At 45.7% G+C, this 27618-nt stretch overlaps 1 long non-coding RNA gene across 4 annotated transcripts; it reads left to right on the top strand.

Moving 5' to 3' along the window:
- On the top strand, positions 1 to 26470 carry LOC119459068 (uncharacterized). Of its 4 annotated transcripts, none has more exons than XR_007466506.1 (3): positions 1 to 238; positions 16959 to 20408; positions 20497 to 26470. It is a non-coding gene; the product is annotated as an uncharacterized LOC119459068 (long non-coding RNA). The 4 variants fall into 4 exon arrangements; XR_005193583.2 differs by having other exon boundaries at positions 3 to 238; positions 16959 to 19443; positions 19878 to 26470; XR_007466503.1 differs by having other exon boundaries at positions 7 to 238; positions 16959 to 18672; positions 18763 to 26470.
- Positions 26471 to 27618: the final 1148 nt, after the last annotated feature.

Genomic DNA, 27618 nt, shown 5'->3' with positions numbered 1-27618 from the left:
CTTCCTTGGCGACTACGTAGGGATATCGAAAACGTCGAGAAGATTGACCAAAGAGAAGTCCGACGCCATTGCCTGCTTCGCGTCATGTGTCGTTCAACGTCGCGCCCGTTTGCCTCTCAACAGTGTTCCACTGAGTTTGACGCTGCATATTCTAGCTCAATGTTCGCGGCGGTGCGCCTCGTGCATGCAGCGTTGTCATCGCCTTGACTCCATGTTCGGCCTGCAGGTCGGCGTTATGGTAAGGAGCGTTGTTTTTGATTTGTGGTCTTGGAAAAAGGACCCCGGAGCGCATCTGTCCGTTCGCTACACGATCTGCACTGCATGTGGCCCGTATAGAAACACCCGATGGTAGGAAATAGGCGCATTTGCCCCGCCTGACCAAGAAGCACAGCACAGTAGTTTTCGATTGTTATTGCTAGCGTAGGCACTCCTGAATCAAGAGAAGAGCTAGTACTGCTACACGACCACGAAAAATTAGCCTTATGCATGTCATTCAAATTAACCCGTGGTATTCAAAACTGTTGAAAAATGCGATAATTTGCCCTGTTGGGTATATCTGGGGTAGCGAACAAAACTAACTAGTATACCACTGCGCGTGACGACACTGGTCGCCATGATGTGTTTCGCAGTCGGCGTCTTGGAGGTTTTGTAAGTTACAGTTGAGTGAGTGCGCCGCTTTGACATTTGTCCAGTGCACGCAGAAAGCGTACAAGCGGACAAGAGTATCATTTTATGCAGGATCACTGCTGGCAATGTTACAGATCTTCCATTTCAGAAACATTTCGTAGATGACATATCCGTGTAGTTGACATTATAGTGAATGGCTTGATTTTGTTCTTAGTTATGATATGTTCGTGTTCGTCGACTTCGCCTTTCCTTAGCTGCCGCTAAGGAGCAGCGAACAACAGCACACATAACCATCGTGGCGAAAGGGGGCACGCAAACCTCGACCGCACCGACAATCAACTGCAGAGTGGAACAGCGGTTGGGGTACTGCTAGTACCGCGACACCAACAGGGAAAGCTGCTATCCCAAGATACCTAGCGAGACGTCGGTGCAAGCCATGTATACTTTCGATAAATCCTATGTCAAAACAAACGCCGCGCAAAACTTTGTTAAACCACTCGGCCGGGAAGTCTTGGAAATGTGGATATCGGCTAAAGGCTCATTTGCTCTAGACCGACACTACGCCGATTTTGGTCTGCCGACTGATGGCGACAGCGTTTTTCTTCCTTTAAGCCGTTGGCCACAGCGTTTACCGTCCTGTAAACTGCTGTCGCCAACAGTCGGCCGACCAAAATCGGTGTGTCGGTCTAATGTGAATGAGCCTTAAACGATATAGATGCACTGATGCTTGCAGATCTGGGGTTAATCGGGAATTAATTTTTATTGTAATGCTAAAAGTCAAGCGGCACTACGATACATAAGCCTGGATAAGGCTGCCTATTTCTCGTGGAGACAAGTTTACAGCGATGAATAACCGCATTTCTTGAGCTACTTGGTCGCACATGTATCTGACGCACGTGTGTGCAGGCGCCGTATCGTAACCCGTGCCGCCTGACGACGTATTGCACACTCGCTTGACTTTGCAGCCCTTCTAAAGTCTCTATATTATTTATTACCCATTATCAAGAAAGTGACTACAGCGCTGCAGTCTCGAACCAGACCCGTGCCGTTTTTTTTTTATTTATTTAGGTAGTATATTATGTTGGTCAGCATAAGCGTGTTATCCCACCTGTTGTGTGCGCAGACCCGTTCGTAATTTACCAATCATTCATCGACGTCAATGTTGTCAATCCCAGAAAGCCAGGGTCGCGGGGCTGGGATAGGTTGACCGTCGGTGGCGTCGATGGGGCTGCGGTTGAAGACTCCCCTTCGGATGACATGGCGGCCATGTTACGTCCGCTGCGGAGCTCCGTCTTGCGCAAGTGACTACCCCGCACCTCCACCAATAATGTTACGGGAAGGAAGAAGCGTACTAGTATTCACAGATGGGTTTTAATGGCCGCGTAGAGTAGCGAAAACCAGAATCTTCGTCGTCTCCCAGGGCACCAACCATGTCCTTTTCACATTACATACTGTGACAATATGAATGGGGATCACGTCACTGTAAACTACTTTGCTCTAGGCACGTATCAATCACCTATGTTACACCCCTGAAGTACCGAATCCCCGTACATGAACAGCTACTTGCAAGAATCTTTCTACCACCGTTTTCGAGTCAGCGTTGGGAAGACAAAACTTGTATTCCTGATATGCTCATCGTCGTATTAAATATATATATATATATATATATATATATATATATATATGTGTGTGTGTGTGTGTGTGTGTGACTATTCTAAATGATGCGGATATATCTTCCGCATCATTTCGAGAAGTCCGCCTATTGCGAACGTTCGCATATGATGAAAAACCCCGCGTGACGGCCAGTTTCGTTGCAAGGGCCACCTTTCCTAGCGAGTAGTGTTAGGAGAATCCCACAAACTAGTTTTATAGCTGTAGCAACAATTGAAGTTTTATGTTTTGCTGATTAGTGATGCATCTTCACCTTCTGTCGCCGCAGTGAGATAATACATCTACGCAAAATGCTGAATACATGGGAGTTCCACTTGGAATAAATTTCCAGAATGACGCCAGTTTCGAGATATGCGCTATCAAACTCGCCGTAAGAAAGCACTGTTGTTCCACTTATGTAACAAAACGCCCTTTTTGAATTGAAGCACAAAAGTAACTGGAACGCCCATGTATATCGTCCTGCACTTTGGGAAATATCTCGAAACTGCTGTCATCCTAGAAATTCATTTTAAGTGGATACGTCTTGCGAGCTCACTGGCTACAATTCGTAAATTTCAATACGTGCCGTAAAGTAATTAAGAGCTGAATTAGTGAATTGTTAATTAGTTGAGTATGTGTTTCGATTTATCGTGCTATTAATGTCCGCCTCTTTGAATAATACAGCTCAAGGACAAGAATTATGCTATCTGCCACAAGCGACTTTTAAAAATTCCACAAAACTTAAAAATGATCATCCCGTATTTGAACTGCAGGGTGTATTAGTCATGGCGATAATTGGCACAGCGCGGCAGTCAAATTAAATGAAGGAAATTCAGACGCGCCGTTGATTTCCTGCAGTCAGCGCGTAGTGTTTGTCTGCTGCTCTTGTCCTTGTCTTCCACGTACTGATTATCGCCTTAAATTACCAACTCACCCAGTACTCTACGGACAAACCTTGAGCACTGGCTGTTGAATTTGTGCTTCCGCGACTTCGGCATATATGCCATAAGTTAGTTCCATTTATTGATAAGCTAACGGTCTAACCGATTCTTCTTATTTGTCGTGAAAATCCGAATGTTTGAATAAAAATTAAATGAAGGTAAACACGATTATACCTCCACGCAATTAACCGAGCAGGCGGAACGGCTCTGCTGCCACAAACAATTAAGCAACATTGTTCGCACTAAGGGAAGGATAAAACTAGCAGCATATCTATTTCATGCACGCGCGCACAAGCTTTGGAATCCGGAGTGTCAATGTAGCGGGATTTACATTAATGCGACATGGCATTTCCAAGCGCATCATCTTGAATAGTCTGATACGCCACTGTTCACGCGCAACGCATCAAGCCTTTGCGTCACGGCGTCCTCGCGCGCCTATTTTTAGCAAGCACTATTGAGGAGAGCGAACGCCATACGTCTCGCTTTCCTCTCCCCCTTTGCTTTTTATGCGCTGGAGGACTTTTCGATCTACCGCAGGCGATGCACCTTTAGTCCGAGTTCCCTTAACCCAGTCGGGGCGGCGAAATGTCCCGTCTTTTAAGTTGCTTTTTTCCCCTACTGAACAACAATCAATATACCGTTGTATAATGCGTGATGGCTCGGTTGTAAATTCTATTGTCTTCTGTTGCACTGCCACAAACATACTGGTTGTTTCAGCGAACACTTCCAAATGTTTTAAAAGTTGCCTGTGGTAGATAGCACAATTATAGTCCATGAGCTGGCGTACTCGAATAGGTAGACATGCACAAAAGATTGAAATGCATAATTGTCACGGCCGTCACCCGTTCGCCGTCGGTGCGAAGTCAATCGACGGGGTATACAAGCCGGTTGGTCGTTCCGTACTCAAGCGAACACAGTGAAAGAGTCAGAGTCGGGAGTAAACAAAAAAACAAGATATTTATCGGCTGATAAATATACACAAATTAATAAAATAAAATAATAAAAAAGACGCAAGACAAACTAACACGCCTGAACTTAATATATCTCAATGATGACAAAGAAATGTGACGAGCAATTAACAATGCATATACATATGAACCAGGGCGCGGATCAAATATACAAGAATAACACTTAACAGCACTTCACTAAAATAAAGTTCAAAGAAAACAAAGTTTAAAAAATTATGTCATACACATGGTCGGGCAGCAGCAGCAAGTCCATAAACCGTGAAGTCGGCGCGCAGAGCTTTCCCGAAGAATGCTGGCGAGCCGATCTTGTTGAGGTGGATGCGATTGCTGGGCTGGGTTTCCCGGGAGTCTAGATCCGACAACTTCCCTCAAGCAGGTTGAGCTAATTTGAGGCGAAATACAGCGAGCTTCGTTGCAGACGTTGGTTTGTCGTCTCGCACGTCAACGAGTTACTCGGAGTTACGACGCGAGTAGGCGGCCCAGTCGATATTGGACGGCACTAACCCCCGACTGCTTCTCAGCAGATTACAGGCTCAGCTTCTAGATTCATTAGCAGGGCCTAAAACCTGCGCTTAAATAGCATCTCCTTTCCCTAGTTCCCTATGTCGGGGAACTGCAGGTTCCCTCGGCCCTTTTAATCAGGGGCGAGGGAACGGTAGATTTCCCCCTCGCTGTCCAAGGTCGCGCCCCCGCACTGCACCACACGGATGCACACGCACACACTTGGGTCCGTTAATCGGCGTGTCGATATCTCGAAACTATAGGCCGCACCGTGGGACCACGACGTTTTTGACGCCCGTTAATCGGCGTGTCGCCGACTCGAAACTATGCCGCTCCGTCACAATAATCGACTATTTAACAAACATTCACTAATTCAGTTATTAACTAATCACCTTATCACAACACTGTAGAGGCTTGGGCTAGTCGGTACATACTCGACAGGGGAACAGCGCGAAAAGACGAAAGACAAAAGGGGAACACACAAATTCTAGACGGGGAGCTTTCAAGGTGGATCAACTTTGAAACGAATTCTCATGATGACACCAGTTTCGAGATATTAATTCCCGAACTTTGCGGAGAAATGCATTGGCGCGTGCCAGTTCTGTGCTTCAATGCATAAAACGACGTTTTGTTAAGACAGTAACTGGAACTCCAATGCATTTTTACCGCAAGTTTGACGGCGCAAATCTCGTAAATGGTGTCGTCCACACAATTATTTTCAAGTGGATATTCCTTGCAGTCTCACCTGCTAGAATTTGTAAATTGCAATATGTGCCATAAGCTAATTAATTATAACTTAGTCATTGTTAATTAGTCGGTTATGCATTTAACTTTTTGTGTAAGTAATGACCACCTCCTTCGAGTAGGCCAGCGCATGGACTAGAATTGTGCTATCTGCCACAGGCAATTTTTAAAAATTTTGAAAGTGTTCGCTGAAACACCCTGCATAAAGGCCGTTTCGTTTTTGGTAGTGCTTCTAGTTCTGTTGGTTGGACCTAACCGTTCACAGTACCTGTATTTGTAGCCGTGCAAACGAGGAGTCTGCTGCACCTTTCCTATGTAATATGCGCGACATAGTAGGACTAAAAAAAAAATGCAACTTGGTTGTACGAAAAGACTGGCGACAATTGGGTCGTCGTCGAATAGTTGCGAATAATGTAGAGTCCACTCACCATTAATACCAAACAAATTTCATTAGAAAGTTTATAATTAGAGTGCACATTAAAAAGAATGCTTTATAAGAAGCACACGGGATAATTCGAAACAATTAAGTCGTTTGTTCGCAAAGTCTGCTGTCTTCGGAGCATACGCGGTCATGCATGCTCATATAATGTTTAAAAATTAAATTCCCGGATTCTACGGTGCCAAAACCACGATCCGATTGCAGGGCCTCCTTATTAATTGGGGGACTCCTGATCAGTTTTAGCCGCCTGGGGTTCATTAACGTGCGAGCGTTCTTGCATTTCGCCCCCATCGAATTGCGGCCGCCGGGATCGAAACCGCGACCGCGTGCTCAGCAGCACAACGCCATAGCCATTAAGCTACCGCGGCGGGTCATAAAAAAAGTTTAAAAAGGCAGCTTTGTGGGCCAACAAACATCACCTTACAGCTTCGCGACGAAAGCAGACATACATGTCGTCTGCGGCGACGGCCCGAGCGACAGAAAAACAAAAATTATCCGCCTCCATTCCACCCTGTGAAAGTGGATGTACAGCCTCCGGCATTTTTAGCTATATCGCGCGAGAGCACTGTAATATGGTCGTACGTCGTCCTGAAGGGAACATCGCATTAGACGACTCTTGCACAGGAGATTGCTAAGTGCACTTGAGAGTACTCCGGTCTCGCTGATTATCGCCGCTTAAAGGCGCTAAAATGACGCGTGATTGACGCTCGCGCAATATAGCTAATGCGGGAGGCTGTACAGCGAAGCTGTTGTCGACGTTAGACAAACACCACCACCACAAGCGACGTACGTGTGCGGAAGTGCAGCATACATGCTCATTCCTCTAGGGCCAAGCGCAAGTGCGTTATTAACTGAATTTCTCAAAGTAAATTGAGTCAGAAAATTCGTAAGGTATGACTTACAACAAGCTGAATACATGATAGCTTCGGACTGCAATTCGAATATACGAGAAAAAAACGGCATCGTCACGTGACGATATCGCCTGATGACATCACGTCACGCGATGTCTTCGTCAAATGAAGTCACCTGATGACGTCATGTGATGCCTCTTGGAGAAGCAGCACACTGTGCGCTTCCCGCTTCTTTGCACTGTCTCCGGGATGGGCTTACATTTTTGTGGACCAACTATTTTTATGTTATAGAGGCTAACAGCTTCTCTGTCAAAACTAGTTCGTGGCGTCAGCGGCGACGAGGAGAACGACGCACACAAAATAGTTTGCACCCTTTCGGGCTTGTCTTGTCCTCAAACAGTAATAGTCATCTCTTGCGTGCCTTTCCTTTATTTAACGCTGCTGCATGCGTTCCCGGTATTTTCAGTTCACGAACGACACGTGCATTGTCAGCGAGACATAACATTTTTGACAGGAAAGTAGCGAGCGCAGATCTGCGTTAAAGATGGATGGATGGATGGAATAACTTTATTGAAAGGTCCTGTCAATGCTTCCTAAATTGGTCCTGTGGGCTACTGGGCGCAAGTGCGCCCCATAGAACGGGCTACTCCCACGTTGGGACCGGGAGTTCGAAGTTGGACGGGCCAGAGTTGTTCTGCCAGACCCATGCTGCATAGTGCTTCTTGTAGCCACGTGGAGTCTTGATTCTTATTTGCGTGGGTCCGACCACACGGCCAGACAAGTGATGTATACGTCTAGCAGGCCCGTAGCCAGGAACTTTTTCGGGGGGGGGGGGGGGGGGGGCGTGCACTTGTTGAAGGCCGTGACTATTTGAGGAAAGCACCTATTTTTCAGTAATGTTTTTTTTTCGGTAAAGATCAAATTTTTTTTTCTTTTTTTTTTGCCCCCCCCCCCCCCCCCCCCCCTGGCTACGGGCCTGACGTCCAGTGTGCTAAGGCAATTTTTGCAATATGATGTTGTGTATAGCTCAGGCATGTAGTGATGTAGTCTGTTCTGCGTGGGGTACGTGTTGGCTTGAAGCATTCTAAAAATTAAATTATGGGGTTTTACGTGCCAAAACCAGTTCTGATTATGAGGCACGCCGTAGTGGGGGACTCCGGTAATTTTGACCACCTGGGGTTCTTTAACGTGCACCTAAATCTAAGTACACGGGTGTTTTCGCATTTCGCCCCCATCGAAATGCGGCCGCCGTGGCCGGGATTCGATCCCGCGACCTCGTGCTCAGCGGCTTGAAGCATTCTGAAGGCCGTTTCACATGGTGCGATTTTGCACTGCGATTATCGCACCGGAAGTGCGATTTTCGTCGCATGCGACGAAAATCGCAGTCGCAGGGCCGATTCTGCGATTTTCGGCTGCGACCAACCGGTTGGTCGCAGCGTCGCAACGTCGCAGCAATCGCTGCGATTTTTCCGTCGAAATTGCGCTGAGAGAAGCTGAGGGCTTGAGGCCTGGTGAGCTTAGTGTGAGGTGTGCTGTATATTCTGCGGTCTAGATAAAAGTGCTTTCTGGTCTCGTTGTATGTGGAGGGAGGGTGCCAATTCTCGCGGGCATGGTCACGACCAGAATAGGTGGCGTCGCGGAGGGTTAGGTCTCGCGCGCTCCTTCTCATTGAGATCGGGAGGGACGTCCTCGATCTCTCCGAGGTGTGCCGGGAACCAGCAGATGTTGTGATGCTGCAGCGGTGCAGATGTATTGATTATTTGTAGTGCTTGTCTTGCAACTGCGCCTTTCTGAAAGGCTTTGACGGCCGAGCGTGAATCGCCGTAGGAAGCGCGAATAGGACGGGCAGTTTAAATTCTCGGGTTTTATGTGCCAGAACCACGATTATGGAGCACGTTGTTGTGGGGGACCCCGGATTAATTTTGACCACCTGCACTCTTGAAGGGGCCCTGAACCACTGTTTAACGAAGTGGAGAAATAAATTTGAAGTCAAATTAGGCTATTTCAGAAACACTTTGCCGCAAAAAGTACTTCAATGCGTTCAACAGAAGCGGAGTTATTAATTGGCAATCAAACACACCCTTCGCGGTGTTTCCGCTCCTTCTTCAATGCCTTGCTCTGCGAAGGATACGGCGGAGCGGGACATGTCCACAACGCTCCGTCTACCGAACGTCACCGTGGCGCGTGCAGTTCAAATTTAATTTTGGATGTTCACGTAGACGCCACTATTTCTGATTAACGTAGCCAAACGCCGTTGACCTCAGCGAGCAATAGTGCGCTCAGCCAGTGGACTCGTCGCGGCACCCCGCGGCGGCCGCGGTATCTACGCTACGTAGCAGACCGCAAGCTACATGCAACGGCAGCGTTTGCTTTGTGCACGACAGGGCTAGAGTGCGCGCTCGCGCTCGTATGCACCTGTCTGGCTGTGCTACGTGGTGCGGACCGGCCTTGTCCTACACCAACTTGACCGACGGATAGTATCCACATCAAACTTGCGCATTTTGAAGCGCTATCAACAGTTCGATCATTACGAAGCGAAGTCTGCCAAGGCGTCCAACCAGGAGCGGCCAGAGTGAGCGCGCGCTGGCAAGCGTGCGTGTGGTCTGACCTTAAGTTTAGCGTGCTCCGAGGCTAGTTGAGCGTTCAAAACTAGTAGAAATTAGCGAGACCCGACGGCTTCGACACCGATAAGCAGAGTGGCCAAAGTTTAATTCCTACGCGGGCGGCCGCGGCCGAGCCTGAGCAGCCGATAGCCGGCTTCTTCTGGAAGTACGTAATTGTTATCGAAATTCCAAAGCATATTTTCGCTTACCTCATCTTCTGTATTAAACTGCGTCAATATAGACAGTAACAGTAGGAAGAAGCGCACTTATCCAAACACCCTTCTTGATTGATGTCGGCTATTGGCTGCGTATGGGAATCCGCTACATTACGAAATAAAGCGTCCAGAAAAGAGTGGGGAGCAGGCCTTTGTTGAAAAGAGCGTTTGAGAAAAAGGTGACTGCGCTTCCAGGGGTGGGGCTGCCCGAAGGCATTTTGGAGCAAGTAGAATCGCGTTTTGGAGCGGTTTGGAGCAGGAGGAGGAATAAACTTTTATTGCGGAACCAGCACTTTAAGATGGCCGGGCCTAAGCCTCCCATGAGGGGACGTCGAGGGCTTGCCTCGCCGCCGCCTCACGGGCGTGCTGGGTCACCCAGGTTTGGTCGTCGAGGGCGGAGCTCCGCAGAGCCTCACGCAACCTCGACGAGATGGTGTTAATGTGTGTGTACTGTGCTGGGCACTCCCACAGCATATGCGGAAGCGTAGCCGCGGCTACGCTTCCGCATATGCTGTGGGAGTGCCGGTGCTGTGGCACTCACCCGCGGGTGAGTGCCACAGCACCGGCAGTTGGGGGTATTGTAAACTTCAGGGAACATAAGGTGGAGGCGGGCGGGTAAAGGGTACGTATTTGTTTGTAGCAGACGCAGGGTGGTAGCCTGCGCCCGGCTGAACTTGGGGTGAGGTGGGGGAAGGTTCGGCGACTAAGGTAAAATGCCTTAACGAGATCGTTATAAGTAGTCAGATTGTCCCTGGTGTCCAACTCGTGTCCAGTGTCTCCGGCGCGGTTGACTAGTCCTGCGCAATGGAGTGGGTGACCTCGTTGAGGTTGGGGAGGTGTGGGTGGACAGTGCCCGCGTGGGCCGGGATCCATGTCAGGGAGATCATGCTTTCTTTAGAGTGTGGTGCCTGGCGGAGGATACGAAGAGCTTGAGGAGAAATACGGCCTTTGCTGAAGTTAGTGACGGCTGAGCGAGTCACACACGATGGTGGGACAGGTGGGATCTAGAGTGGCCAGGGCGATGGCCACTTCTTCAGCCGTTTCGGCAGTGGGGATAGTGACGCTGGAGGCGTGGTGTAGGACTCCATCGCGTCTGGTGACATCCACAAATCTTGTGCCATGGGAATATTGGGCTGCATCAACAAATGTAACGCCAGGTACATGAGCAAGGGCTTTTATGATTGCTCCGACCCGAGCTTGGCGCCGGGCCCTATTATATTCAGGGTGCATATTTCTAGGAATAGGGTCTGTGTGGATCCAGCTACGGATGTCAGTCGGGATCGATTGTTTGGGGCCCTGTTGCTGATGGTAAATAAAGCCAAGCGTAGATAGAATAAAGCGTCCCGTTTCAGTAAGGGTGAGCTGTTCAAGCTGAGAGCGTTGTTGTGCTTCAATGAGTTCGGCAAGGGTGTTGTGAACTCCTAGTTGGTTGAAGAGTTCAGTACTGGTGTAATGCGGGAGGCCAAGTGCTTGCTTGTAGACCCCTCGTATGAGGGTGTCGAGCTTGTTTTGCTCAGACCGGTACCAGTTGAGGTACGCAGCAACGTAGGTGATGTGGCATACAGGGGCGGATCCAGGTTTTTTCTGAGGGGGGGGGGGGGGGGGGGTCAGCTTTTGTCAATGATGATGATGATAGTAGCCTCTCTCCTATACCGAAATTCACCGTTTCTGCTCACGATAAACCCGCGTTTTTATACGGCTAGAGCAACACCTGTAGCCCGCCGTGGTGGCTCAGTCAGCTCAGGCGTTGCGATGCTGAGCACGAGATCGCGGGATCGAATCCCGGCCGCGGCGGCCGCATTTCGATGCAGGCGAAATGCAATAACGCGCGTGTGCTTATGTTGTAGTGCACGTTAAAGAACCCCAGGTGGTCAAAAATTAATCCGGAGCCTTCCACTACGGCGTGCCTCATAATCAGAACTGGCTTTGGCACGTAAAACCCCAGAAAGATGAAGCCCTATAGCGAAGTCAGGTATCGGTTTCTCCGAGCTTATAGGAAAATGACATTATCCAATACAGCCATGTGCTTGGCGGCTGTGCCTGATAATACAGGGTGATAATACAGGGTGATGCTTTTCTTAAAATTAGGCACTGGGAGGCACGCGAAGACCACCTGTGCAAATAAGTTATGTGGCCAGGGGGCACAAAGTGAGATGATAATTATCGCTGTGAGCAGCCCAATTACCTAAAATTGAACAATTATTTTTGTCGACTGCAGTAAGTGGGTATGTTTGTATTGAAAACTTAGAGGCAGTCGTGTGTCTACACAGTATCAGTCGGAAGAATTATTCTAGCGTGTTCGTGCTCCGAGATATCCGACTCCAAATTTAAATTGTCGTACTTCGCAGAGTTATCGAGTCGACGCAAGAGCAGTTTATGCTTTGCATTGCTGTGGAAGGGGGGCATTTTGAACATTTTTAGGGCATTGACATTTTGATGGGTGAAGTGTTGTCATGAGATTTGTGCATGACAACACCAAACTTAAAGCGGCAGCATGAAATATTCGTTAGCATCGCTAAAAAGGTTTCTGATCTTGATGGTACAGTTTGTTGCTTTTGATTTCAATAAAACTTATAATACTTGGAAATCAGCAGTGACTTTATTTGCGTAGCCCAGGCAAGGACCATGCCCGGTCGTCTAGTCACCATTACGCACGCGCACTGCCCTCCGGCTTCTCCGCGCGCGCCATTATCTCGGCATGGCAGCTGCCGCCATCTTTACAGGCTGCGCGGTCGCGTGTTACGACAGCGGTTATGGGTTCTTCGATTTTTTTTTTTATTTCGCCAGCCGTGAGGGGAAGGGGGACAGTTATTATCTTTGCCAATGCCTCCGCCGCGTTGTCAGGATGCGCCGCACCCAACAGCCGCGGCACATCAGGGAGGAGCTTTGCGCCGATCCTCACTTTCTTGCATGCATAATCATGCAAACGACAATTAAAATTTGTAGTTGGTTATCTCGGAGCATAGACACGCTAGAAGGATTGTTCCAAGTGAAACTGTGTAGAAACACGACTGCCTCTAACTTTTGAATACAAACATACAGACTTACTGCAGTCAATAAAAAGTTAATTATTCAATTTTAGTCAATTCGGCTGCTGACTAGCGATAATTATCATCTCACTTTGTGTCCCCCTGGCCACATAACTTATTTGCGGAGGTGGTTTTCACGTGCCTCCCAGTGCCTCATTTTAAGAAAACCATAAAGCTTAATTTTGAACACCCGGTACATCTAGCCTGTATTGTTTCTTAAAATAAAATTTGGGATGATCTGTCGCAGGTTCGTTATAAACGTGTAAGCACGGGTCCATCTTTGGAGTTCTGTTGGGACACCTTGATTTCCTTAAGAAGATTCTTTGTGTTCGGCTGAGGCACCTTCGGTTGCTTTGGAGTAACGCTCCGCTCCAACGCGGCAACCACTACGCTGTTTGTTTACGATATGCGAACCACCGCGTATGAAGACTCACGACGCCACCTACAAGAAGAACGATGTGGCGTAGTAGCCGTGAGCGCGAGCCAGCGTCTTGATGTTTTGTTTCCCACGCGACGTCATCCTTTTACACAAGGTGCGCATCTGCTCCCGTTTCTCTAACCACGCGACGCCATCATATGCCCGCGCAATTCCTTTCTCTATGCTCGCGCGCTGGCGTTGGCCGCTGACGTCACGCTCCCCCACTTGGCAGCCGCTGCTCGAGGCTTCGCCCCGCTCCGCGAGAACGGCCACTCAGATAAACGGATCCGGCGGCTTTGAACCTCCTATGCTTAATGTACGACAATACAACTGCGAAATTACAATGAAAAACTTGTAGCGTACGAACGGTACTGTGCTCGTACTGGATATTGTCAAAGTGTAACTGTGATCACAATGAGTGCTACAGTTAAAAAAAGTTGCCTATGCGTAGTTCTTAGTTTAGCTGTTAGTTGTTATTATTTATATATGAACACTTCAGCGAGAGATCTCTTTCATTAAGCAGGTTGGTCGCGGAACCGATGACAGCCAATGAGGAAACCGATGACACCCCAATGGGGAACTAAGTTGATCAGGCGCGAAGGCGCTCGCGCGGACATCGGCGTGCTTGGCAAAAAGGACGTCCCCTCGTTCATTCGACGCCACCGACGGGACGAGTAAGGCACGGCCGGCGCCAGGGGGTCCAAGGTGTGCATGAGAAAAAATAACTACGGCAACTTTCGCAACACCACACCCCTACGGAATACAACTAGGCTTGTGAGCGAGCTAGCTTTACCACTGGTACTCGCGAAAAATAATTTTGAAGAATGCTGGTGGCCATATTTTTTCAACAGGGCCATCCCCCTGTCAGCGAGGGGCCGATGCAGAAATCTGAGGGGCGGGGGGGGGGGGGGGGGTCAGGACATCCGGACATCCCCCCTGGATCCGCGCCTGGTGGCATATGACAAAGGACTGCACGAGGCGGAGAAGGCTTTCTTCTTTGAGTCCCCCTCGTCGGTTGGAGATGCGTTTAAGAAGGCGTAGGGTGTTTTGAGATTGGGCGCAGATCTTGTTGAGAGCCAAGGCATTGGAGCCGTTGGTAGAGATGGTGAGACTGAGGACCCGGATACTAGGGACATGGGGTATAGGACTGCCATCTTGAAGGCGTAAGGTGATAGAGTCACAGGGTCGGTGCTCAGATTGGTGTTTTGGAGGGCGTCCCCGCTGAATGAGCTTGTAGAGAAGAAGCTCCGATTTAGCCGGCGAACAGCGCAGTCCGGTCCCTTGGAGATAGGCTTCAACCGTGTCAATCGCCGTTTGGAGGGCTGACTCCACTTGACCATCGCTGCCTTGGTACGCCCAGATGGTGATGTCATCGGCGTAGATGGTATGGTTGATATTGTCGACTCGTTGTAGTTGCTGGGCAAGGCCAATCATGAAAAGCATGGGAGAGATAACTGAACCTTGCGGGGTGCCTTTGCTGCCAAGGGGAAGCTGGTCTGATCGTAAATCCCCGGCCGAGAGGGTGGCCGTGCGATTGCAGAGGAAGTCACGGACGTAATTGTAGGATCGCTCTCCCAGGTGGAGGTGGGAGACCTGCTCAAGGATAGCTTCATGGGAAGTGCTGTCAAAGGCTTGAGTGAGGTCGAGTCCGATGATGGCTTTCGTGTTAGACAAAATTTCATTTTGATGCAGCTTGGAGCAGGCCAATCTGAATTTTGGTGGAATAATAGAATATGGCAGCGCACTTCGAAACCACGACGAAACACAGAATAAACCAACACGAAGCGCGTAGTAGAAGCGCGCTTTATAAAAGAGGGGTCGAGCGACGACACGTGGCGCACGCTTTCCTGCAAAGCAAGAAACATCGGTGGCACTATGATCGAACTATATATTCCCGCGCCGAGGCTCATGATCATAGGGGCAAATGTTATCAACTTGTGCGGTCTAATCGACGCGGTGGCATAATTTCTGGGTCACCATATGCGTCACCGGAGAGCCGTAATCATCCATGGGCTGGTGTTACGTAAAACTATTCCAGTCTGTTTTTGATTATTGCGATAGCAATTATATGGACACTCCAGGCGCATTTCTGCCGTCGCTGTGATGTTCCGTATAATGTTCAAGGGCGATAACATCGTCGCCGCGCGTCGTATGCTGTATGTGCGAGTGAAAGCGTGCGAGGGTTAGCTGACGTTGGTGGCTCCGTCTCGCGTGCGCAAGGGAGGAAAGCGGGGAGGAAGTTCGCCAGCTTCCGTCGCGCGTAAAGCACCCGTGGGAACGTAGGGGGGAGGGGGGGGGGTGACTCCGGCGACTGCTGCGTGTAAGGTGCGCCGGCCACAGCTTGAAAGCGATCTGCAATGGGGACAAAGTGCGCCGAGTGCTGATAGCTTCGTGTGCGCTGTTTTCGCCGCTTAGCGCTGAAGCGAGATGCAGCACGAAGGTCAATTCGCTCGCTGCTTTGCAGCGTTTTGACATCGAGTGTCCGCGGTGAGTGAGTGAAATAACTTTACTGAGGTCCAGAGAAGACGCAGGGGATACCCCGCGCCACCCGGCTAGTCCCACGTAGGGACCGGCAAGCCGAGCTTGACGGCCCGATCGCGGGCACTCTGGACGGCCAGGGTTTGGTCGTTGAATTCGGAGTCGAGTGTCCGCGGTCACCGAAGGAGATGTGTTCATGTTTGCGTGTGCGCGATTTACACCATGCTTGTTAATTTAGTAAGCTAATGTTTACGAGTTTATAGCACCGATAAAACTGATATCCTTACTTGGTATAGCAGTCTACTAATTTGCTATCGCAATCGATGCTTCGCCTTTCGGGTGAAACTGCGAATTTTCATTCCGGATCCGAAATTATAGTGCTCAATATGTTATATGCCCACATGGGCGTGACCTGAGCCATGTGGGCAGCGAACACATTGGAATGGTTTTACGTTATACCGGCCCTGGGGACAGAGAAGCCCGCCCGCTGAACCCGCTGCAGCGCGCGCCTCCCTATTATCTAGTTTAGTATCTAGTTCGCTCGCAGCACCCTCAGCCTACCTTTTGTCGTTTTGCGCCTCAGCTAGGGAGCGCCGCCCCACTCGACCGTATTTAGTACCACGGCCGCTCGATGAAACGCATGTTTCATCGAGCGGCCGTGATAGTAGTACAGTGCCTAGAATATACTTTATTCTAGGCACTGTAATAGTAGGGTGCGACTGTTTTCACAACAAATCCGTGCAGGGGCGGGCCTCGCCTCGATGACGTATCACCATTTTTTTCCTCTCTGTTTGGCGGCGCGGTCGATTGTGCCCCGGTGCCGCGGCGGAAGCCGCGGTGTCCTGCGCCGACGTGAAGCGGCGGTTGTTGGGGTGTTGCGGAGCGCAGCGTAGCTACACCCGAAATAAAAAAAAATACTGCTCCAGTCAGGTAGACTGCTCCCTCCCTGACAGTGAGATTATATTTGGATCATCAAAATAGTGATGCGTTTTATTTAGGAATACCATCGATCCCTTAACAGCAGCCACAGTTGTGCCTAGTCACCACCAGCCCAGCGTGTTCTCCGTTGCGTTGGAACGCTGCCAAACAAAGAGGAAGAAAAAAAGAAAATGGTGATACTTCATCGAGCAATGCATGGATTTGTTGTGAAAACAGTCGCACCCTGGCCTAAAACTCTTATTTAAGCACTGGAAACCCTATGCAGGGCCCATACACGTGTTTCTGATAAAACGTAGGGAGTTCTGGAGTTGTGGATAGTCCTGCTGATCAATTACTAAGTAATTAATTACCGTACTAATTCATGTGTACACAATTATTGTTTCATTGTTTTCTTTGTACCAATATACCCCCCTATAGCCATAAATAAATGTGAATAAGCTGTTTTAATTTTCTTTGATGTGGAATGGCATTCGGGCTTTGTGGGGTTAATATATTCTTTCTTCTTAAGGAATAAGCAATATGCTAAAACGGAATATTTTCTCCTTTCATTTACAGGTTGTCAATTCTTGTGCTCATCAACATCAGCAGCAAGATTGCAAGCTAACATGCATTAGTTATTTTCGCAACATACAGTGTCAACGTTTCCTAAAATGCGATAACAATGGCTTTATTCCACCTGGAAAGTACACCATGGATATGCCCGACAAATGAAAGGAACCTAGGCTCAGTCAAGGACAATGCTGAGAAACTCTACATGCTGATTCAACTAATGGAAATGCTTCTAACAGGCTGGCCTCAACCATATCTCTAAAAGAGGAAGAATTGGAGCACAAAGGAGAAACAAACCTTTGGCACGTTAGCCTCCGGCCAAAAGCACCTCAAGGAACTGCATCTCACATGTTGCACCGTTGCTGCGACAGTACCCTTTCAATACATTGTGGAACAGGACCAAGTCTCTGGGATACACGTACGATGTCATAATACCTCTTATTGGAGTGGGGAATGATTTGCCAAGCCAATGCAATTGCCAGCATGCTGCTGCAATGTTAGGTTTCCTGAAGCCATCCCCACCAGTGTCCTGCAGTAAAGTGGCTAATTGAAAATAAGGCATCAGTCTTGTGCTATGCGGTGAATTAGTGTCTTGAGAAATTCTGAAAAGATTGTGCCGAAAGTGCAGTGCTGTGGCTGAATGGAAGAAGTGGGTGCCTTTTATTGTGCTGTGAAAGTGAGTACCAATAGTATAGCCCATAAAAGTGTAGGGCTGTAAGCAGTAAATGGTTGGTGTGGTGACACAAGTCTGCTCTGCTTTTGTGCAAGTGTGTGAGTGTGTGTGTGCACATTTGTGTGGTGCATCCTCAAGTTAATAAATTTAGTGTCATTGGCCTTGCCTCGTGCAGTGCTACATCTCTCACAATAAGTGTTCACCTCGGCCAGTGTTTTGAAGATTTGTCAAGCCACCAAGATGATCTACACTGTCCAACAGCCGTTTCTTGTCCAGCTGATCCACAAAGTAGTGCTTCCCTGTGTGCTGTGTGCCAAGTAGACGTCAGCAATTGTGCAGTGAAAGTAATTTGTGAAAGTGGTTTGCCCAAGGGTATATAAGTATATGTGTGTGAGTAAAGTTACAAGATTTCTACAGTTTTCATCTCGTCAGTGGTGCGGGGCTGTTTCAAAGTGATGTGCAGTGTGATATGTGAAGTGAACAGTGTGGTGAGAGTGCAGTACCATGTGTAATGTGGTTTCAAGGTGTACACTCCTAGTGAGTAGGCAGTTAACACCGAGTGTGTAGGAGGTGAAGTGTGTCAGGCTCATGTCTGACGTCACCACCATATTTAGCAATGAGTCATGAAGAAATCGTGAAAGTCTACAAAGGTTCAAGGCAAATGTGCTTGCAGCTATCGTGCACCTCCATGGAGAGCTTCATAGGATTAATGTGCGATCAAGTATGCACGATCAAGTATGCCAAACTGGTTCAACATGCTGATGCAGGTTGGTTGTAGCTATGGTGTTTTGAATGAGTCGCAGCATTCACAAGGAAAGGCTGACCAGCTGTGTTAAGAGGGTGCACCATTATTATGCTTCTTGCAGGTGGAACTTTCTCCTCTGAGCTCTGCTGGAGTTCCTCTAGCATGTGCAAATATTCAAGGCACTTAAACGCATTGTTGTCTCAATCAGCATTGAAGCACAAAATACCTACGTTCTAACCAGCAGTGATAAAATACAGCCAACTTTCTACTATACAGTAGAAAATTGGTCACAGTGCACATAGGTGAGTCTTGCAGGGTTTGATGTTTGTTGTGGGTTGACTTGAAGGTATGAAAGCAAATTAATTATGCATTTGCTTAAATTCCTTAACCAGCTTTGGGATCAAGCTGCTGCCTGAAAATGGATCCATCATGGCAGGAAAATCCTGTGTTTGGTTTATTAATGTCACAGGTGTGTCCAGCACGGTGAGTATCTAGGTTTAGGTGCCATCTCACATTGTCTTTCAAGCTGCAGTTTGCACTGTTCTTAGAAATGTCTGCTTTGTGGTTCAGTTGACATAAAACTTATTTGTGCATGAAACTGCTTGGTGACAGTATTACATTGTCAGTTCAGAGGATTTCTATTTGAAAGTCCAAAATAAGGGTACTGTGCAAACATATCAGAATGTCTCGTATATACTATATTTAAAGCAGCTATACATTTTAACTCGCTTTGTTAATTTTACTGCTGTAGTTCACAGTCAGCCTTATGAATATATGTATAAATCTGCATATAACTTCTTGGAGAGACACAAAGCTCATTCACAAATTCATTAGAAATTAGTGTAGCTTAATCAGTTCTTCTGTAGTGTGCATATTTGGTGGTGGTGTTACAACCATTATTGCATATATATGTTGAAGTGCTTCCAGATTGTTGCTGGCTGTGGTTAGACCAGTGCTCCCACAGCAATGTATTTATCACTCGGTGATTGGTGCCTGTACAGTATATGCAGTATGTGCGGTGCACCTTGCATCTGTTGGATTCTAGCTGGTAATCTGCCTGGCCTTTTCTGATCGTGAGTACTCCAATCACCTTATTGCTATTCCACAACATGCATGCACTACCATACAAGCATGACCATGCACTAATGAAACGACTCTAATTAAACGACTCTAAAAATTAAACGACTCTAATTTCTTCAAACTATTTCCAGCACATATAAGCCTCTCAATGTGGTGAACCACTGAAAGTTGAGCAAAATGGTACAAAACTATGTTTGCCACATTTAGCTAAACATATAGTCAAAAACTTGATTTGTATGCATTCACTGGAAATAGAACAAAATTTATAAATTATTAAACAGCTGTGAGTATCATTTCACATAATCTCTGATCCGATTTGAACATGGAAGATATACGGATTAATAATCATGTAGTTGGCTGGTTGAATCTTGTGGACCAGAACACTGTATCCTTGTATAACTATAACATGCATTCTTGATTACTACAGAGTACCAGAAACCTCCTAGTAGGCTACATCAAAGGGTGTGCAATAGGCTCAACTGAGGTATGGAAAGGTAAGTTAAGAGCTTTGACTGGCACCAACCACAACATTCCAAAATAACTTTTATATTGTGATGGGGAGTATTTAGACAGCAGTCGCTGATCGGCACTAGTTGAACTACTCAGCACAAAAGCACAGGCTTCAAACAGTTGAGCATTCAATCAGACCCAAATCATCATCTTTATCGCTCTTTGAGCAGCATAGCGATGGTCTTAGTAGCTGTGACAATTTTTGTTGAAGAAGGTTATTTACTGGATGATGATGTATTAAAGGAACAGTAGCAGTGCTACCATTCAGGTTTGTGCCAGGAGCACTTTTTTAATCTCATGTGCAGTGAATTCCAATTACAATAATACTCATATAACCAGCTAAATTCACAAGGTTTTAATTTATTAATTTACTATACCGCATTTCGATGGGGGCGAAATGCGAAAACACCTGTGTACTTAGATTTAGGTGCACGTTAAAGAACCCCAGGTGGTCCAAATTTCTGGAGTCCCCCACTACGGCGTGCCTCATAATAAGAACTGGTTTTGGCACGTAAAACCCGTTAAAGAACCCCCAGGTAGTCCAAATTTCCGGAGTCCCCCACTACGGCGTGCCTCATAATCAGAACTGGTTTTGGCACGTAAAACCCCATAATTTAATTAATTTAATTTTAATTTACTATAGATTTAAGAGGTTGATCTTAAGCCTTCCTTGAGTACCTGTACACTTGGGCAATGACATGACTTATATCTTGACAAGACGGGGGTATAAGAAACACTCCTATTAAAATAGTAAAGGCCTATGCCTTCATTGAAAACCTTTAGTCTGTCATTGATCAAACCATGCACTTGTAGAAAAAAAAAAATTTGGAAGGTGGTTCAACCTCTAGTTGACGTCGATAAATGACAATAATGTCTTTCTGCGCGAGTTTGGAGCGAGAATGGGGTGGAGTCAAGGAAGCAAGGCACTCTATCGCATCACCCCTTACATGAGGGGAGTAGGAGGAGGTTGGACTGCTTAATTTTTTTTTACTGCTCAACCTTTGGGATTGGCCCACATCTTAAAGCTGCACATACCCACAAGAACGGCCCACCTTTTTAGACTGCACTATCTCCAAGATCGGCCCATGAAAGAGGCTAGAAACACGCATACCCGATACGAAAAATTGGGGGTAACTCGCCAAGACATTGCTTTTGAAAACAGATAAAGTGATTTCAGTGTCGCGGTGCTTCACATTCACTTAACAGTCCTGCAAGCACACGGAGTGCAACTTTATGCAATGACACAAACCCACATCAGCATCATCCTCTTGGCAACTAGTATTTTAGTATTTCATTTTGTGTCCTAGTTTCCCAGAAAATGGCTTCCTTGAAGAAAATTTGATTGGGTCTAGGATACTATGGTTATTTCATCATCATATATGGATAGACTTAATGCATGAATTGGCAGTTCTGAAATCACTGATTGCTATATTGCTATATAAGTGGATTACTCCATATTGCATTTGGACCAATGGTACATCATAAGCTTGCATAGTTGAGATCCACACACCAGTTTGCATAAAGCCTTTACAATTTTTCTTCCTATTAAAAGGCTTGCAAAGGCTATAGTGTAATATAAATGGCTGGTTAAAGTACTTGTAAAGTATAGAGCTCTTAATTACAGCAACATTTTCACTCACATCCATCACACAGTCTGCCAATATTCATTTTACTCTCGTAGCTTTAGAATAGTGAATAATTTGCATACTGACAATAATTAAGTAGTATTTATGTTAATCAGCACTACATGAAATCAATGGCACAAAGACGTGGACATAAAGCATGTACAACAGGATGAGCACCAGCATGACATGCCAATCAACTCAAAGAGATTCTACGTGAGTTAACCAGCGCATCAGTGAAATGAATAAAATAAGCACCAGACTGAAATATATATAAATATAGGATTAGCATAGCTAGGAATTGTTTTATCACAAACTGTACACTGTCAAGATACAAACATTGTGATTAGTTGAAATAAAATGAAATGCGATCACTCTGGGTCAGGATAATGTAAAACTATTCCAATCTGTTTTTTATTCCAAGTCTGCTATCAAACCTCAGTAATAGGTTAAATTGGCTTGGGCCCAGCTCTTATGGGCAGAGCCTGAGCCATTTTGACCAATCACGGAGGGCTAATGGCAGATTTGGATTAAAAACAGATCAGAATCATGTTCCGTTATACTGGCCTTGGTGAGCATGCAGCAACTGACAGATTACATGCTTTGTGGCTCTTCAATGCAAAAACGGCTAATGGAGTCTGGAAAACGGTTTTGTTGTGGCAACACCACACAGATGCTATTTAATGTTAGCTTTTCTTTCTCTCGATCTCTTTCTTGCAATCAGCTACTAAAAACTGTTCACTGTGAAAGTTCATGTAGTTGAAACTAAGCCTTGTTGCTCATGCATACTAGGCAGCTAGGGTATTTTCGACATACGTGCTTGTTTCTTTGTCAAGTGTTGCTGACTGGTCTTTGCTGTAGCACATAAAATGGCATTACAGCAAGCCCAATCGCACACCTAACAAAATCAAGAGCTGCTGTAAAAAGCAATTTGCTGTCTCATAATGTCCACGTCGTGTTCTTCAAAGCTTGTTTTAGTGTCATATTCCAGAAATTGTGGTGGTAAGTATGGGCATGGAAACTTTTCCTGATGCATGAGAAAAAGTGGATTCTTGCTTTCTATGGCAAATTATTTTCAGGAAGTCGAATTGCTCATATGCAAAGACTTGAAGCTCTCACTAATACTACCAGTGGAATTTGTTCACAAACCCATTGCTGATGCCTATTAGGTCTGCAAAGCAGCTTAGCAGCCTGTATGCTGAGGATAGCAGCTTAGCTGTAAGTTAAATGTTGGGCAACAGTTTACAGAACAGTATGTGTGCTGTGCATTGCAGAGCATGCATCCCTTTTGGTAAAACATATTAAACAGTTGTTGAATGCTGTGGCCATAGCAAAACATCAGCTGTGCCATACATTTTAATGATGGTCTTGAATTCCAGCAAACAGAGCAAAACTGGCTGCCTGCCATTTTGGTTGTGCTTCATGTGTGACAGGTCAAACTTACATTATGTGTACAGACAACTGACAAAGTTTCAGAACAAACTTGAACTTTTATTTTCTGTAAATGAAGGTATTGTTTGCAATACTGGTGTGTACGTAGACTGTGACATTGTTGTATGAGGCAGCTTTTTTTTTTTTTTTTTCTTCAAAAGATGGCCACATGTAGACAACTATGTCACTGCTTCAGACAATTTTTAACATTTTCTAGCTTTTGTTCATTACAAGCTTGAGTGTTGTTGACTATTGGTTTATTAAGTGCTTGAAAGACAAAAATCATGCGTAGACTTCTTTAAAGGCAAAAAAAAAGAGTTGTTTTTGATCAGCTGGGGGTAAGGTAGAAGTTGCTTTTGAATATGAAGCAAGCTTTGAGCTTTCCACATAGAACTACACAAAACAACTAAGTTGAGAAGATTATTGTCAAAAGTCTGTACAATCTATCGTGTGACATGCATTCATTATGTGCAAAACGAATGTCAAGAACTAATGTTACTAACTTTTAATTCGGCTATAAGTTGTTGACTAATAAGTTTGATAGGCTATTAAAATGGTTAGCAGGGCAAGTCTGTAAAGATGCATGGTGGAAAGCAGTGCAAGAAAAAGAAGACAACAGGGTTGGGAGTTAATATTGTGTAGTCAAGAAAAGACAAATGAGCGAAGAGAATGACAAGACACATACTAGATTTTCAACTGGTGTATTTTGCATGTAGCAAGCATATACTAAGGAAAGAGTGAACACGTATGCAACACCATAGGATGAGACAAGCGACATGACAACAAAAGGGTTGCAGCAACTGCAGGTGTTGCCGCTGTGTGGCATCAAGACAAGGGCAGCAACTAACGACTTGCTCACACACTGGCTTGAGGTCGCCCGACTGATTGCGACTGGCGATCAAAAAGCGACTGAAGGTGACCGATCACACCGGCATGTGTGACCGGCCTGTCATCACACCAAAATGTCTTGCGATTGATGCTGTTAATATCTGTTTGCCACATAAATTAAGCGTCAGTGTATATAGACATCCTGTTCTTGCACACCTGATTGATTCAGAAGCATTGCGTATGTGGTTGTACAACTGAAAAACTGAGGAATGGGCTACTGACTCACAACAGTCACTTTTCGAGGTAAGTGACCATTTGCGACCAACCTGGTCGCAAGATACTTGGTTGTGCAACCTCTTCAAGTCGCTGGTGTGAATGAGCCCTTAATAGCGCCATTTTTGACGAAGATACATACAGGAAAAAAAGGAAAAGGGGCTGCCAAGGTTACGGGGTGAATCACAAGGATAGTGAAAGGAAGGTTATTGAATTTGAAGATGCGTGAAGATGTTGAAGTGGCAGTTTGGAAAGTTAAAGTGGAGCATATGTGCTGCAGGGTGAGTATTTTTGCTTTACCTTTTTAGGATTTACAAAGATTCATGTTCAATTCTCTAAGCTTCAAAAACTATCCTAGATGAAACTGGTAAGTAATGCCCACGAACGTGGTATCTGACTAACCTTTACGCAACTTAGAACCTCTGTGTGAAATCTCAGTGGAGCTCAGCCAGGGGTTTAGCAGGAACAGTCGTGTACACCTGGCACTGTTATTGATGCAAGACCAGTACATCTGGCAATTCAGCACACTGCCTAAAAGCCTTTGCTCTCAAGCCATAGATGCTGATAAAACCATTTTGCCAATAAGAAATTGACAATATGTCCTATGAGTGTATGTAATGTCTTATTGCTCTCTTTCCACTTTGCACCCAAACATTACATACTAAAATGCAACAGTACATTTTTCTTTCTTTGCATCTTTTTACTGCTAGCATTCTACTTGCATAGCCATTCTAGACTGTCTTATTTTTTAAACCTGTGCCTTAGCTTTTTCTTCTCTCTCTAAATTGCAACAGCATGTGCATTGGAGGCACGTTACATTTTCTATTTTTCATCTTGTGCGGAAGTGGACCTATGCTGATACCTGGGGTTCTTGTGGCCAAACACAAGCCACAAAATCTACCGTGGTTAGAGCCTACAAAAACTGTCGCTATGCAAGTCGGAAACATTGCAGCGCCTACCAGCACAACAGTGCTCTGGGGTGCAGCACTTCAGTAAAGCTTCTAGGTCATTGAATAGAGTATGTCATAACATATTGTTGATTAATGCTGTCGCAGCTGTGCTGCTTTGTTATAATTTTCTGACTGGTTCGGCATGGTCACCACTTCATGTCCCACATGCCAAGCAGTGGATTCAAGAGTTGGTTGCTGTTATGGGTTTGCGTAAGCTAGATGGCTATCTTGGACTTCCAGGACAGAATGTTGGCACAGGTTAGTGAAAAACGTCAGATGAAAAAAATGTACGAAAAAATAATACTAGAACGGCCTTCATCATGGTTACCGAGTTCATGGCTACATTATACCGATGCACTTCAAAACAACTTGGAAATGCTGCATGACTGGGTACAGAAAAATGGTGATAAATCTTCAGAAACTACACTTTCTGATGACCTTAGCAAATATAAGGTTTTGATTATTAACTGAACGTACTTCTTTTTTGTAACAAATTTCAACAGTCGGCAAGAGACAACATCAGTCAGCCGACAGATGAGCTCAGCATTTCACCTGTGCAACTTCCCTTTAAAGAATATAATGTTCAAAATTGTAAAAAAAAATAATAATTTTTCTTCTGTTCAGGGTGCTTCTAGGATGTATAAGGATAAGGTCTATCAATTACAAAAAGGCACAAGGTATTAAGTTGCTGTAGAGCCTATAAAGGCAACAGTTTTCTCTGTATAAAGGTGCTACAAGAAAACCAATTTGCTGTTAAAACTTGCATGAGAACCTTAAATAGGCCTTGGAAGCACTAATAGCAAATGAGCTTTTTTTTTTTTTTTTTGTGTGTGTCACAAGTTTATAGCCCCCCCCCCCCCAAAAAAAAAAAAAAAAAAAAAACTATTTGTATTTAAAGTCAACCAAGATTAAAAAGCCAGAATATGTTTGTGTTGAAACAATAAGAGAAATGCCAAAGTGTAAACTCAATAAAACCACTCTTGGACTGATCTGGAGTGTATAGGTCTAATAGAGGCTTTGCTTGTTAAAACATGTTTTTGAAGTCAAGCTCGAATGACTTGTTCGATAATGTGCTACACCATTGAGCAAAGTCTAAATAATGGGTGCTTTGTATCCTTTACAAGCATCTGATAGCAGGTGTTAGTATGCTCACATGGTTATACTATAAACTGCCAGTGAGGTGTCTGAAGTTCGATTGATACATAGCACACATCATGGCATTGAGCAAACTGGAAACTGCCCTGCTGCCTCGTTCTGTGAATACCATTGGTTTTTAATGGCAGGTACTAATTTTCGCAGGTGATGCTAATGTCAACTGCAGATAACTTAGTCACATTCTGTGGGTGTAACCCTCTGTTAGAGTACTATGCAATGTCTGTGTGCATTTCAGCTTGAGGAAAAGCGTAGCATGCTTTTTTTTTTTTTTTTCTTCGGGGGGGGGGGGGGGGGGGGGGGGGGGGGGGGAGGGCTCAAGCTGAAATTGCTTGGGGTATTAAAATAACTTGCTAATGGTGAGCGACACATGCACTAAAAATATAGATGAGTTGTAAAAATTAACCGTTCGTTAACAGAAAAGTTTCAAAGCGCAATGAATACAATTGAGTGTACTTCAAAGAACACTCCAAAAAAGCGCAACATTAACTCCTGCTTTTGTAGTGCACTTTCTGTCTGCAAGGAGGTTCATTGGACGGTTGACCTCCTTAATATCTCTTCAGTTTTCCCTAAATACAACTTCGCGTGTTTATGCTCCGAGCTGTGTTCCGGACTTTGTGCATGTGACCGCGTCATGTTCGTCGTCGCTGAAAAACTAGAGCGTCTTTTTCAATACACGTGCACTCACCCACTTGAAAAAGGTGTTTCAAAATTGAGGGCTGTAGGCGGTTAGGCAGGCACTAAAGGCGGCATTCATGCTTTGCTGGAGAAATTAGGGAAAATATGACTGCCCGCTATACAGTTGGCTTTTTCGCGCTCACATTTTGCGCAGAGGTAGAATTTTGCTACGAGTAGAGTTTAATATTGCGTTTGTAGTCCTTACTCGAACAGAATGTCTGGATTGTTAGCCAGAGCACTTGCCTGGTTTGTCAAGTAAAGAAAGCGTTCGTTTGCATCCCTCGCAAGTTTCACATTGCACTTCCCGCCAACGAACAAATTCTTAAAAGGCAACGCCATGCCGCAGACCACACAAGCAACCACATGACGTCATACCAGCCATGCGTTGTGCAGCGGGAAGGTAAATTAGCATCCCCTACAGTGTACTAGAACTCTTCTAGTACACTGTAGCATCCCCTTTACAATTCAGGCAAATAACAGCGGTAAGTCTTAGGTTAATGAAAGTTTTTGTTTAGCTGACGTTGTGGAGTTTTCGTTCGTTACGCAAAAAAAAAAAAAAAAAAATACTGCATGCAGGGAAGAGTAAAATCGTTCAGTGCCTGGTAATTTCGCTAAAGGTAAGTGTCTCCGTGATTAATTGCGTGCCTGTTTCGTCGGCAAAAAAGTCAAGAAACATCGAAAAAGTATTTTTAAAGTTTGGCGGCAATAAACATAAGTCTGGCTA

The sequence above is a fragment of the Dermacentor silvarum genome, chromosome 1 (genome assembly GCF_013339745.2).
Source record: "Dermacentor silvarum isolate Dsil-2018 chromosome 1, BIME_Dsil_1.4, whole genome shotgun sequence".
Classification (NCBI taxonomy): domain Eukaryota; kingdom Metazoa; phylum Arthropoda; class Arachnida; order Ixodida; family Ixodidae; genus Dermacentor; species Dermacentor silvarum.
This window is presented reverse-complemented; position numbering and strand designations above follow the sequence as displayed.